The following is a 14,777-nucleotide window of genomic DNA, read 5'->3' as shown; positions in this document are numbered from 1 at the left end:
TTTCCGTTGTGATCAGAGGTAAACCGAGTGTTTTGCTGCTCTGTTGAACTGCCTTTAAAACATTTTAATGATTGGTTGTTTACACCCTCTGAATGTCAGCTCTTCATTATCTGACTTTCACTGGTAGCTGAACAATCAAGAGTCAGACATGCCAAGTGGGAATCATCGAGCCTGTGCAGAGGAAATCGTGGAGTTATTTGAAAGTCATGACTCGCACAATATATTTAAAAGTTTCTTGTAAGGATGTTCAAGTGTTTGAAAAGAAGGAATCCATTTATGTGAGGGTCATATTCACTAACAGGTACGAACATGTTTGAAATGACTTCAGTAGTTTCCTTCAGTCTGCGTCAGTGAAACAGGCTGGAACGTCTGCAACATAATGATCGTCAGAACAAAGTGCGTCCTCTTAAAGTTGTTTTTTAGCTTCCTTTCAGACTAAACTTATTCTAACTGCCAATTTCCACATTGTTCGTGCAGCCTGAGTTGAGTTGCACCCTGCCCCACTGGGTCTGTTTCGGGAGTGTGAGCGCAGCCGTGAGCAGCTGTATGCACAGGAGAACATTGATGCAGTCCAAATTCATTGGAGACATTGTAGAGAGCTGTCTCCCCCCGTCCCCCCCTCCCTAGAGTCGATGCTCACGCAGGTTGCCATGTGGTGGACACTGAAGCTTCAGTGTTTAGCCAGCTCTGCATCAGTCTGTAAACCTTTCTGCGTTCTAACCTCTCTACATTTTTCAAAAGCATCTCCAATATTGATCCTAGTTTGAGCACGTTTCTGCTCGTGGAGCTTATTAGAAACATGCAGAGGCTTTTTAGGTCGGGTACAATCACTTCTATCTGAACCAGTTCTCTTGCCCACTTCCATCGCTGCAACACCTGTTGGTTTAACCTGATAACTGCTCTCATATCTGGCAACCCGAGGGTCGGCCGTGTGGGGGTGCCTTAAAACCGCCTACCTTCTCTGGTCCAAACAAATCCAGAGCATTCAGGACCAGAATCTAAAGTTAGAAGGAGGACATACTGGCTGCTGCATTGTTGTCAGAGAAGCCAACACTTCAACATAGCATATTTCCTTAATGTATGATCATATAGTAAGCTCACTTTATCATTTCACTCACTACACATCTTACTGATTGGCCCTTTAATGAAGATGAATAAACAGTTGCAGATGTTCTCTTTGGTACACAAGCTGTAGAGAGTTTGAGGTCAGTCCTTCTGAAAAGACCATCAGTATTAACTCATTCATTCATACACATTCACACACTGATGGTAGAGGCTGCTGTGTAAAGAGGCCATCAGCATTAACTTATCCATTCATACACATTCACACACTGAGGGTAGAGGCTGGGAGACAGGCAGCGGGAGCATCTTGAGGTTAAAGTGATTGGGTCATACATGTAGTAGAAATGTGAAATAAATTTTGAAGTTGGTGCCTTCTAGGCCGAGAAAAGGCAGAAAGTGTCTTTTTGGCTCATGTGGATGAAAGACACCAAATCCCAGAATGCACAGCCACTCCCACTAAGGTCCTCTATTTCAGAATCAGAATCAGAAATACTTTATTAATCCCAGAGGGAAATTTGATTGTTACAGTTTCTCCAAAATATACAAAATAGCAGCAGAAATATAGTAATAAAAACATTTACAGACATTTCCTCAACTTAGGAGGAGATGTATTCCAGAATTGAATTGGTATCTTGGAAATTCCTGGCAGAAAACAGACTCTATGTCTGTGTCCATAGGCAAACAGTGAGAGCACCGACACTACCAGTCTGCCCCAGCTCGAGCCGGCCCGGGCTCCTCGTCCTCACTGCCGCCGACAGGCAGGCCTTATGTCTCGGCTGCTGAGCTGCTGCTGGGGAGGCCAGCAATATAGCAATATAGCCGTGAGATGGTTGCTGCCAACAGGCCGGTCTTGTGTCCCGGCGGCCCCGCCGGCCCCGGCGGCCGAAACACAAGATCGGCCAAGAAGGTATGTTATAAAATCAATGTGTTTTCTACTACTTTTACCTAACAAATGATAATTTCTGATGTTGTAATTAACAGGTTGTTACAGTCTGTAAATTAAAATTGCATGTCAGTCTGCCAATTGTGACATAAAGGTGTTTATTTTCCTGTCTTTTTAATTTTTATTTTTTGTAGTTCAAAGAGTAATTTGGCTGCTGTGGTCCAGATGGAAACAGAAGTGGAAAGATCTGGAAGTCCACTGTCTTTTTTTGGGGTCTGAGTGCTCCACTGCTCCAAATCCACAGAGGACCATGACTCCATCCCCTGCCCCATCACTGGCATTACCCTCAACCTCTGGGGAGAGAGAAAGGCCCTCAAGGTCACGCAGCCCCATGGAGTGGACAACATCTAGAAAACCAACACCCAAAACAGGAAAGGACACCAGAAGGAGCCAGAGAGCACACACATCAGACATTGGGGAGAGGCTCATTTCCATTTTGCAAGAGGCTGCCCCTAAACCCTATATGCCAGATAATGAGGTTGGTGAATCATATCACTTTGCACTAAGCTTGATGCCAATGTTGCACCGCCTTGACAAAGACAAGAGACAAGAGGCAAAAATAATATTGTTACAAACTTTACACAATTTGTAAAGGACTCAACATCAACAACCTTCTGCCCCCCACCCACATTCATCAAGCTGGCAACCCCATTATCCTCCCCCACATACACTACAACCTCCTCCGCCTGTAACAGGACACTCAACTCAAGCCATCAGGCCAGTAAGTTTTCTGCCTGTTACCCAACCCCCTCAGACAATGACAAGACCAATAGGGCCCTTTACAAACATGCTGGCCTCGAGTGCTGCTTACCCACAAGACGGGGAAGACGAAGGCCCTGGAGGGTCTATAAAGATTTTTTAAATTGTTAATAGTATTTTGAATGTGTGTGGTTAATTAGTTATTAGATACTTTGTGAGTTTTCTATTTTCTGTATTTAAATTGTGTTTTTTTATTGGGGTGTTATTTATATGATTAAAAGGTTTCACACACCTGGTGATTTATTGTTCTTTAGATTCATGATTGCCTACAGATTGATGCTTACCTCAGTCCAACAGCCAGTCTCTGTTTAGGGTCTATGGCTGCTCTGTAGGTTGTAGATCGTCTGGTCAGTTCAGGGCCAATAAGGGTCAGAAGTCCATCCATCTGCTCAGCACTCATCCGGAAATACTGGTGATGGCGTTGGCTGTTCAGCCTCAGCTCAGCCACAAGATGATGAAAATCTCCTTGTTCTCTCCTTCGCTGGTTGAAAGGATGCACCCAAAGCCTGCTCCTTCTACCTCTCCTTTGTACTGTGTCCAGTAGCAGAAGAAATGCAACCATTCTCCTTCTGCTCACAGGAACTGTATGTAAAATATAGATAAGAAATAACTATTGATCAGACATGTAAAAAGAAGCCTCAAAACAGGACTTGAAATGTGTCTATTTACTGTCTATGATGTCTATAGGTTACAGAACAACAAACAAGAAAATAATATTATAATTATTAACAGCTAACACAATTAAAACATTTTAAAAACAATTATCTTTGAATAACCTAACATACTTACCCATGGTAGAAGCCCAAAATCACGGAATGAACTCTAAGTGAACTGCAAATCGACCTCTGAAAGGTAAAGTGTCCGTTGCTTACATGTTGTTACTTCTTTATACATGGTTATTATCGCGTGGTTTCACAATTCCCGCAGGAACATGTGGTTCTCCTGTGATCTCCCGTATCCAGCTGCTGTGGAGTGCGCTCCGCTCCAGAGACGGATCCAGTGTGAATGGGCGCGAGCCGTCTGACGGAGCGAAACCGCGGCGCTGACGGACCACGGCGCGCACGGAGTATGTGTGAATTGCGGGTAAGTCTGAACCAGTGGGCGCGCACTGTAGCTGTTCCCACTCAATGTTCTTGAAGCCAAAATACGCCGCTTAGGGGCGCTTCCATCTTGCGATTTTGACGTCATTTGGAGCCAGAGTCTGCGCAGTAGGGTCCGGGGGCAGGAGCCCTGGTAACACGCCCCGCCCAGCGTACTGCCCTGATGACTTACGCAGCCCAGCTACGCTGGAAAGCGTTCTGCCAGTCTACGATTAAGAAATGTGTAAGTACAACAAACCACCGTATTCAAAGTCTAATATTTAAACACACTGTTTTAAAAAATCCCGCTATTTTGATCATTATTGAAAATACGTGGGCTGCTGGGTCCTCTGTTTTTGCCGAAATCGTTCTATATTTAAGATATATTTAAGCTAGGTTAGCACCACAGACCGTAGGCTATAGGTGGTAAGATATGTTGTATTTTGTTAGAAACTGGTAGTTTGCAATGCGATTCAAGTCTCCTTTTCTAATATATTTAAGTGAACAGTAAATCAATTGTTTTTTGTATCTTCATTTAGGCAAAAATGAGATAAAAGCAGCTGGTCTGACATCTTCCACAGAGGTGAAGTGTAAGTTAAAATCATCTGTTAAAAGTTTATATCCTATGATTGTTTTGAAGTTTCATTAGAGGATTGTCAAAACAAGCTATTGTTAACAATACAGTCTTCTAAAATTAAAAATCACACTGAGTCATACACCAGCTAAATGTTAAATAGAAAGGTGATGTTTTCTTTCCCATATTACAATCAACAGAACCTAAAAATAACTCATTTCAACCTTCATCTGCACACCTGTTACAGAGGTCAGGCTGGGGTCGGTTAGTTTGAAGGAACCTCCTCCTTTTTTTCACCTGTGCTTGGACTAAGAGCTGTGCCAGATGCCCTGCTCATCCGCTGTGGTAGAAATGACCTTATACCAGCAGCTCTCCCAGATGAAGAGTCCTCTCTGCCATCACCCAGAGGACCTGATCGACGTCTGCACAACTGAAGAAGGTGGACAGAGTCTGGTGCTTTGTGACAGTGAACAGTGAGAAGGCTACCATAGTCATCCTCAGATAAAACGCAGAGATCCAGGTCAATATTCAATGGTGCTATTTTTCTTTACATGATGTTGCCATGTGTTTGAAAGGCCAGATGCTGGAGGGTTGTGTTGAATTTGCTTTTCCATCATATTTTAACAGTCAAAAAATCATCCAGGATCTCTTTACTTTATTTGATTTTTCTTGGGATTTCTTGGGTAAATTATTTTTTATACTTTGTCCCAGCAATTCGACCTGATGGTCTCCCTTACTTATTTTCCACATGGTTAATGAAACCAGGGGTTGTTTATTGAAGATTTCTTTTCATAAAATGTTTAAATAAACTTTTTAAAAATCTGACATGACTGTCTCTGATTAACTGGAGCACGACAAAGTGTTGGTCACAGTACAATAATTTAGCAGTTAAGTTTATAGCTCACATTTGAAAAGGCCTTGAACTGACATTAATTTCTTCTTGACCAACAACAGCTAAGACAAAAGCAAAGTTAACAGACGAGCTCACCTTGTCTCGTCTGAGATAAATGGCCTTCAAACGTATTTAATATTAAACATTTAAAGCCAATAAGCATAGCAAGATACGCATGAGATCCCATTTCAATTTATTCAATCACAGACTTGTCAAACAGTCTGGCATTTTGTGCTGCTGTTTTTAAGAGTTAATGACTGAAGAGAAGAACTCCATCGAGAGAGGACAGGAAACGGGACGAGTCCTCTATGTTGTCAGGGGTTGCTGATGGATCTGAATCTGAGGGAATCTTCTGTAATAAAGAAAAACAATCATGGAGTTAAATGTAAAGTATAATGAATTTTACTGTGATGTTTATGCCTCAGACCTGAAATCAGATCTGTCCTGAGGTTCTGCTAAACTTCAGGTTCTAAAGTTTGTTTTTAAGACAGGAGAACTATTTAAGAGGAAAAACAAAATATATAATAAGACATGATGAATCCAATAATATGATCAGCTTTATGAATTTATGTTTTAAGACAAAAGTGTTCCTGCCACTTTCTATTGAAGATTATTGTAAACTGTCATCACATGGGCCAGCCTGATAAATTAAACTAATGTTAAATATTCTCATATAATCGGACAGCCAATTTGTGTGCAGAACCTCACCGGAGCTGGAATCAGAGTTTGGACTGCTGTTTCCTTTGTGCATTGATTTCCTTGAAGACAGAAAGAAGAACAATTTAAACATGAACTTCTAGCAGAACCATATAGGCTGTTAAAATCTTCTGATAGTCTTCCTTACATTTTAAGAAAGAGTATAAATTGTTACTAAAATTACTTTGATGCTGATAGCGGTTACAATAAAACGGTCCAATCATATAAGAGATCATTTTACCTTTGAGTCCTTTGTGAAGACATGCTCTTCAGAATCAGCACTGCAAAGACAAGATGATGGCGTCCACCTTCACAACCTGCTGCTTCAGTCTGGCTGCATCATGGTCACCTACAGGAACACCACAGAAATGCAATCAAAGTACTTCAGTCTATTTATCAGAGGATGTACTGTATGCAAAGTAAAAAAATTTTAGCTGTAATTCCTCAAAAAGATTTGAGACTGCTTTGTTATTTGAGAGCACAGATTGTTTCTTTTCCCTTCTCTCTGTTTGCCTGTACATGACCTTTTAGTGCTGTAAAAGATGCTACAGTAAATCCTGGATCAGTTGTGCGGATGGTGTGACTGTGTGGTGAAGCTTTGTTAAAGTAAAAGTGCAGTGTGGTGGCAAACTGCTTATAAAATATAAAATAGTATTTTATTGGTGAGGTGCCCCAATCAAAGCGTCCTACAGAGTATCAGCAGCTTTAGAAGGAGGAGACGAGCGCATTATGGAGAGGAGAGCACCGGAGGGGGCGAGCTGGGGGAGAGACCATAGAGACGCGCAACCCGAGAAAAAGGAAATCCCAGTTTAAAATATAATGTTGGTGAAAAGAAGGAAATAGGAAGACATAAATGTCAATGTTGAAATTGGTTTGAATGCAGAGGCTGAGAATATTCAGTTTTCTTTGGCTATACAAAGGCAACAATAGCCTGTAGTTTAATCATGGTGTTTCTCTTCGTTAACGATTATTGAAGCGAAATCAAAAATAAATGCATCCCATTTAAAACATATTAACATGTGTGGGGAAAAACGCAATCTTTATGTCTTCTTTTATTGTGCCTTTGTCTCCTCCTAACTACAATAACAGCAGCATGTTGTGTGTAACACTGGTCTCCTGGGTTAACACCTTCCTTTCAAAGGTGTTAAATACAGACACCGTCATAATCACCGCAATGTTTGTCAGGTTTTGTCAATTTTTAGAACAATTTCTCAATGAGCGTCATTAAATTTACAATATGATCAACTTGTGACTGTTGAATTGGTGTGTGGAAGACAATGCAGAATATTTATCAATTTAAGCAGCATGATGCTCGGTTAATATTACATTACACCGCCGCCGGTTGTTGATGTTTGTGTTCACGTTTCGGTTAGTCTCTTAAATCAGTAACAATTATATTAAATCAGATCTTACCTTTAGTTTTATCTGGATACATAGATAAATATTCTACCCTCGTATATAGTACTTTGAATTTCAGCCTGCACGGTGAAAGTAAAACCTGTTACTCTCGGTATAGCCCACTTATCACTCAGACTGTAAACATGTACACATTAGTAATGATGCAGGCCAGATTTAAATTATGTGACTTTGTTTTTGCCCTCGATACTTTTTTGAGACCTTACCAGACTATTTATTTTTGCTGTAAAATAACTGTACAGTCAATGAACCGCATCTGTGAGCGGATTTTATATTACGATTCTTGGTTTTAAATACAATTTCAATCACTATAACGACATAACAATATCAAGAAACATAGCATGTCAGTTATTAGGTTTGCTCATTTTAATAAAATAAAATAAAAAGATAAATAATGCCGGATAAGTAACCTAGCTTTACAACATTTCAGCTAACCTTAGACTGCTTATGTGTTAGCTAGCTAGATAACGACTTTAACCATTGACACATAAATCACACTTTTTACTTACCGAAAAAGCTGCAAAGATCCCTTAGCTCCCACAGGTCGGTTAGAACAGTTTACTGCAGAACAACTCATTTTGCCAGCTCAAAAAAGACAAAAAAACTGAACGGAAAAATTCAATGGCGTCTCGGCTTTCCTTCACTACGTAACTTTTGCTATTCACAAAGAGAGCTACGCAAGATCGGCGGCCGTCAATCATCGTCAAATATGACGTAAAATCCCGTTTTTAAACCTCAAATAACTTATTTAAAACAAACTTCACAGAAAAATGAGCACTTGAACACAATGTAGTGTGATAATAACTAATGATCACAGCAGAGTTTAGGTTTGTGACGAGTATTTTAACTTTACAGTTTGACCCACATCCCATCTGTTATCATTGAGGAGGCAGGGTTTATGACCTATACTGCAGCCAGTCAGTAGGGGGAGCTCTAAAAATAAAAGCTTCACTAGACCGGGGACCTTGTCCCGTCCATTATTTTTACAGTCTATGGTCTGAACGGACACAAAGGCGCTGACAGGAAGTGACCAGAGACGGAGCACAGGTGCTGACAGGAAGTGACCAGAGTCTAGTTAGTTACTTAGGGCCCTGTTGTGAAGGTTGGATCAGACGCCTTTCATTGCCCGAGCGTAGTGAGCGAGAGGGAGTGTAGACCTGGATTGTAGAGTTTAGGAAAGGAGAAAGAGCCGTATTCTTTGTGCAAACGTGAGTGGAGGGGGGTTGGAGGTGTGTCTCTGGAGGAGAGCGGAGGCTTCAGTATGGAGGAGGTGTGGCCAAACAGCAGTTTGTTTTGGTTTCATGCTGGAGCTCAAGGATGACATCTACTGGATCAAAAAGTTGTATAGTCTTACTTTAAAGTAGAAACTAGCTCAAAGACTAGCTTAAAGCTCAATTTAAAAGAGAAATAATAGTTTGAAGATATCTGTTTACATTTGGTTCTAAAATAAAGTCTAGTCAGCTCTGTTTCTTGCCCTTCTCAAACATAGCTTTTCCCTTTTTAAGCACATTTCACATTTTTTTGAGCTCTGACTTCTCAAATCTTGATATGAAATGATCAGTCACACTTCTGACAGCCGTCCTCCTCCTTCATGTGGTTTGATGTCAGCGAGATTTAAGCTGTGGAGGTTTAATCATTGATGGAAGGCAGACATGTAGATGAAGAGAGCAGACAAGTGTAAGTCTAATATCTGTGACTGCTGTGATTCAGTTGTCCGTCTATTGATTCACAGAGAATGTTAAAGGAAGTCTTCCTGATTTTATGAGGCGTGCAGCGTCCTGACACCACCCGAGCCGTTACATAACACGTTGCATCACACAGCATCGGACGCTCGCTGTCCAAACTTGAATCCCAATTTTTCAGTCCCAAGATACCCTCAAGGTTCAGAAGCAACAATCTGTCAGCTTTGACTTCTGGTTTCTCAGCCACACAAACAGCCATTACACTTTCTCTGGATAAAACAGACTCCACTTCTGGGAGAAAGTGGTCGATTCTTGTGTTCCCACTATTGACCTCTCTCTGCTTAAAGGACCAAAGTGAACTTCTTCTGTTGGATTGAGTCAGACACAAATCGAAGGCAGGAAATATGACCTCCAGAGAATTACTCCAGCCTGCTGTGATGTTTCTCCAATTAATAAGCATGAAAACAAGTTTAAATATAATTAACCTGGTAAATTTAAAGTAGTTAGAAACAACAGGGCTGCACAGATAGAAAGTGATTAGCCTCGAGTGTTTACGCTGCATGTGTGTAATCAGAGGATAATCAGAGAGGACAGCACCACTTCGAGCTGCACGCTGCTTTATTGGACTGCACAGCTCCCCATACACCTGCGCTCTATGTGTGCGCAGGTCATGCAGTCCGGTGATGTTTTTGTATATCAGGAGCAGAGAAGTCTGAGGAGGTCTTCGCCCGTTAATGGAGGAATCAAAACAACGGCGAGGTCACCAGTCAGATCCAGTCCCGCTCTCTTTGTTACCCTGACCTCTTCTCCTCTTCAGAGTGACAACAGGGGATGGAGCTAAATGCAGAGCTGCTCTTTTTCTCTCACCGTGCTCCCGAAGCTCTGATAAAAGTTTGTCTCCTCCATCTCAGACTCTCCAGGGCAAGGCAGCTGCCCTCTGAAACTCCCTCAGCACTTACCTACTGAATGCCAAAGGGCTCTGAAAAGTCTTCAACGCTCCTCATCATGGAGGAAATAAACTTTTCTCAACTCTAATTCACAGGAGTCGAAGGAATGGAGACCAGAGTTTTGTCTTTTTTTTTAAAGGTCATTCTTGTATTTGAAGACCAAATGAGATCTAGTTGGTGGGAACACTTCAAAATGAAAAGGAGTGATTAAGAAATGATTCTGTCTGCCAAGAAGAAGTGTCTGTATCTTACAAAAAACACTGAAGGGCGTCTGTCACTGCTCGCCTCGTCTGTAAAGCACTTTAATGAGCTGTTTAAAATGTGCTATACAAATAAACTTGATTTTTCGCTCTTTCCTGTTTGGTGACCTGATAATTTCATCTCCTCTTTTTGCAGATCATTTTGCTCCTTCTTGCTGGAACCTGCAGGCTGCATCGGGGCGTTTTGCAGCCGAAGCAGTCGCAATGAGGGTCAGCACCTCCGAGTCCGAGGCCATGGTTCTCTGCAGGAAAACGATGGATTTCTCGGTCCGGATGGCGAGTGAGTCTCTGCCTCAAGTGAAGGAGTTCAAGGGTTAGATGAACTGGGAGATTGACAGACAGATTGGTGCAGCATCAGCAGTATTGCGGGTGTTGAACACCTTATATGGTCGTGAGTTGTTGGGTAGGAACCGGGTGAATGAGATCGTGGTTTCTTCTGTAGGTGTCTGGACTCAGCCTTAGAGATAGGTTGAGGAATTATACCAGTGCCTAAAAAATCCACAATCTCCTCACTCAATGACTCCCGCCCCGTAGCACTAACCCCTATTATGATGAAGTGCTTTGAGAGGCTGGTAAAGGACCACATTGTCTCCAGACTTCCCCCCACATTCGACCCGTACCAGTTTGCTTACCGCCCTAACCGCTCCACAGAGGAGGCCATCTCCCCTGCACTCCGGATGTTGTTTCTGGACTTCAGCTCGGCGTTCAATACGATCATCCCGCAGCATCTGGTGAGCAAACTGGCCCCCCTTGGTTTCAGCACCCCCCTGTGTAACTGGCTGCTTGACTTCCTCACAAACAGACCCCAGTCTGTGCGGGTGGGCAACAACACCTCCAGTGTCATCTCACTGAGCACCGGCTCCCCTCAGGGTTGAGTCTGCTGCTGTTCACCCTGATGACCCATGACTGCTGCGCCAGGACCACTACTAACCACATCGTGAAGTTCACAGATGACACAACAGTAGTGGGCCTCATCCGTGATAACAACGACATGGACTACAGAGAGGAGGTGAAACATCTGGTTGACTGGTGCAGAACCAACAACCTGGACCTGAACGTCAATAAAACCAAAGAGATCATCGTCGACTTCAGGAGGCGCCAGCCCAGCCACACACCACTCCTCATCAACGGCACAGCAGTGGAGAGAGTAAGCAGCACAAAGTTCCTGGGGGTGCAGATAACAGACACTCTGACCTGGTCCCTTCACGCCGGCGCTCTTGTTAAAAAAGCTCAGCAGCGCATGCACTTTCTGCGTCGGATGAAGAGAGCACATCCCCCTAATCTCACCAACACAAATCACAAATGTGCAATATATTTATCTGTACAGAAATTTTATACCTAGCTTTTCTTTTTATACATACATACATACTGGCTTACAAACATACTGAAATCTATTTTTCACATATCAAACGACATGAAAGAATTAAGTTTTCAACGCACCCTGAGAGTCCGTCTCCTGAGTTGTGTTAGACATCCAAACTGTTTACTGATGAGGCTGTTAGCTGCAGAAGGCACAAAGGTTGTCGTCACCAGGCGGCTGAACACATGGACATCTGAAATCTGTGCATCATGTGAGACTGATCCATATGCAACCAACTGCCTGTCTTCACAGCATCATCACCCAGAAAAGAGCCCGTTAAATCCTTTCTATCACCCACCATTCACGCCATCTGCTCAGTGTTTGGAAATGTTTACAGGGTGGAGGTTGATTAGCATCTCACTGCCAGTCATGTAAATTTAGTCAGTTCTAGTGTGTGTGTGTGTGTGTGTGTGTGTGTGTGTGTGTGTGTGTGTGTGTGTGTGTGTGTGTGTGTGTGTGTGTGTGTGTGTGTGTGTGCGCGCGTGTTGGCAACTGGTGTGTCCCTCAGGTTGATGCTGATGCCATCCACCTGTGCTGTGCAGCCCTTGTAGCGTCTGATTGGTGCCCACCACCAAGACCGATCGACCAGTCCGAGCAGAGCCTGTGCCAACTCAGCCTCAAAGAGGGCCGGCAGTCTGTAGGGGCTTGGTGGGTTGCCGGTTCAAGTCCCGGTGCGTACCAAGTCTGGACATTGCTCTGGTGGCTGGAGAGGTGCCAGTTCACATCCTGAGCACCGGAGGTGAACTGGCACCTCTCTGAACCCCCCAACCAACAGCTCAGGAGCGCTCGCTGTGTGCACCCCCCTCACTCTGACATCTCTCCATCACTGCATGTCCACAGGATCCTGTTTGTGCATGTGTGTGTGTGTGTAGCATGTTCAACAACAGAGTGTAAAAATGTGATCTCCCCTTGCAGGATTAATAAAGTACATCTACTTCTTAAAGCATCAGTATGTGGGAATTTGGTCTGGTGAGCTCTGGCGCCCACCGCAGGTCTCTGAGCATATTTTGTTGGCTTTTGGAAATAATGCTGTCTCTAAAGGATTCTCTTAAAAACTTTAAGAAAAACATCGAACACACAATAAACGGAGGAATCTAGGCATGGTCGAGCAGCAACTCCCGTGTCCTGTGATGTAATGTGACAGCTCTTTGCAGCTAAAAATAAAACTTTTTAACCCTTCACTCATCAGTTTAGTTCAGTTGCTGTATATAAAATATTGGACTTCCTCTGATCGGGCCCTTTACGATTATGTTGCAGTCATTACAATGCATACTTTGTTCTTCTCTTCAGTCGCCCTGCATCATTTTTCAAACTGTTTCCTTTCTGGTTTCTCTCCTAAGAGTAATAAACGAGCCTCAAATGTAAACTCTGTGAATTCTTTTCATAACCAATAAAGACGGTGGCAGCAGCAGCTGTCAGAGCGCCTGCAGTGGTTCACTTGTTTGTGGAACCTGAGCGTGGCCGTGCATATTAACAGTAAGGAATAACAAGGTGCTAGTCATGGAACGTTTTCTCTTCTCACCTTCACTGCCAGAGACGGGGAACTCTCCCTCCAGCAGCTACAAACATGCAATGAATCAAACTGATAATATCTCGACGTGTTACAGGAAGTCAGTCAAATAAGTGGCATTAACATTTTCCTTCTTCAGTCATGTTTAATTCAAAGATTCCCCCGACAGTGAGAAGGTCTTACAGCAACATTATGCAAACAGCGGTAATTAATTGCAACTTTACCTGAGTAAATTAGATTCCCTCTCTTCCTAATCGTCATCCACACAAGTGAAGAATGATGTGGATGTTCGGACAGTTTCATCACCTGGACTTCAGGCAGTCAGGACAAACTGTTCAGAGACTTTTGTCAGGAATAACATACGAGCAGATCTTGGCGGAAATTGCACCCTTGAGCAGAACTGAAAGAAGTGTTTGCGTCGGTGTGCCGAGCTGAGGACAGGAAGCAGTGAAAGAGCAGTGACGCTGTCACACACACACACACACACACACACACACACACACACACACACACACACACACACACACACTCTTCTATACTTGTGTTTCTGAAAACCTCAAGGTTTCATCTGTGCAGCACTCCTATTGCCGCTGCGAGAGCTCAGAAGGTCAAAGCTGAGAGCTGTTATTACCTACAGAGAGTCTGTGTGAGCTGCAGGAACAGGTCGACCTCCTGCACACTTTGTTTCACTGTAGTTTTTGGGCACACAGGAGGGTTCTCTTTGCTCTCTTTAGCTGTCAGGACTGAGCTCCTGAAGGATAGCTGACCTTACAGGCTCGGCTGCACAGAGTGAGCTGGCACCTTTTCTATCCCTCAGTCTGAGTCAGTTCATGACATCTGTGGGTTTTTTTTATCCACAAGGTCGACAAGCACCGCAACACGACTTAAAGAACACAACTCTCGGGACGGACTCTCAGGGTGCGTTGAAAACTTAATTCTTTCATGTCTTTTGGTATGTGAGAAATAGATTTCAGTATGTTTGATTTGTAGATCAGTATGTTCCAGATCAGACACGGAGCGAGGGTCTAGACTCCATCGGGGGGATATCACCACCACCAGGGTCTAGACTCCATCGGGGGGATATCACCACCACCAGGGTCTAGACTCCATCGGGGGGATATCACCACCACCAGGGTCTAGACTCCATCGGGGGGATATCACCACCACCACCAGGGTCTAGACTCCATCAGGGGGTATCACCACCACCACCAGGGTCTAGACTCTATCGGGGTGGGGGGGGGGGGGGGTATCCAATCCTGCTGTCAGCCTCGTTACTCCTCTGAGAGCATGAAGACATCATGACGGAGTTTATTTGACATTCATCATATTTAACTTTTCCTAAAATGTTATATAATTACCCCCCCCCCTGCTGACAGCTGAGCATCTTTTTTTTATGTATTTAGGTTAAATTTAGACGTTTTGATTTTGATTCCAGCGGATGGAAGAGATCCAGGAAGAGAATCACCTCGAGGAGTCTGACGGTCCAACTCGCCAACTGTGGCGGCGTGATGACAGCAATCAGCAGCTGCTGCCGTTAAAGAGTCTCTATCTTAATTCTAAATTACCCATAATTACCTCTTTATGCTCAATGCCACCT

General features: G+C 43.4%; 1 long non-coding RNA gene across 1 annotated transcript; it reads right to left on the bottom strand.

The window, feature by feature from the left end:
* Positions 1–5,506: 5,506 nt before the first annotated feature.
* On the bottom strand, positions 5,507–13,538 carry LOC136179604 (uncharacterized). The gene is made up of 4 exons (XR_010666598.1): positions 13,405–13,538; positions 6,247–6,354; positions 6,018–6,067; positions 5,507–5,661 (listed from the first exon to the last, which is right to left on the bottom strand). It is a non-coding gene; the product is annotated as an uncharacterized lncRNA (long non-coding RNA).
* Between the last annotated feature and the right edge of the window lie 1,239 nt (positions 13,539–14,777).

This window comes from Labrus bergylta, chromosome 7 (assembly GCF_963930695.1).
Source record: "Labrus bergylta chromosome 7, fLabBer1.1, whole genome shotgun sequence".
In the NCBI taxonomy this organism is placed as follows: domain Eukaryota; kingdom Metazoa; phylum Chordata; class Actinopteri; order Labriformes; family Labridae; genus Labrus; species Labrus bergylta.
This window is presented reverse-complemented; position numbering and strand designations above follow the sequence as displayed.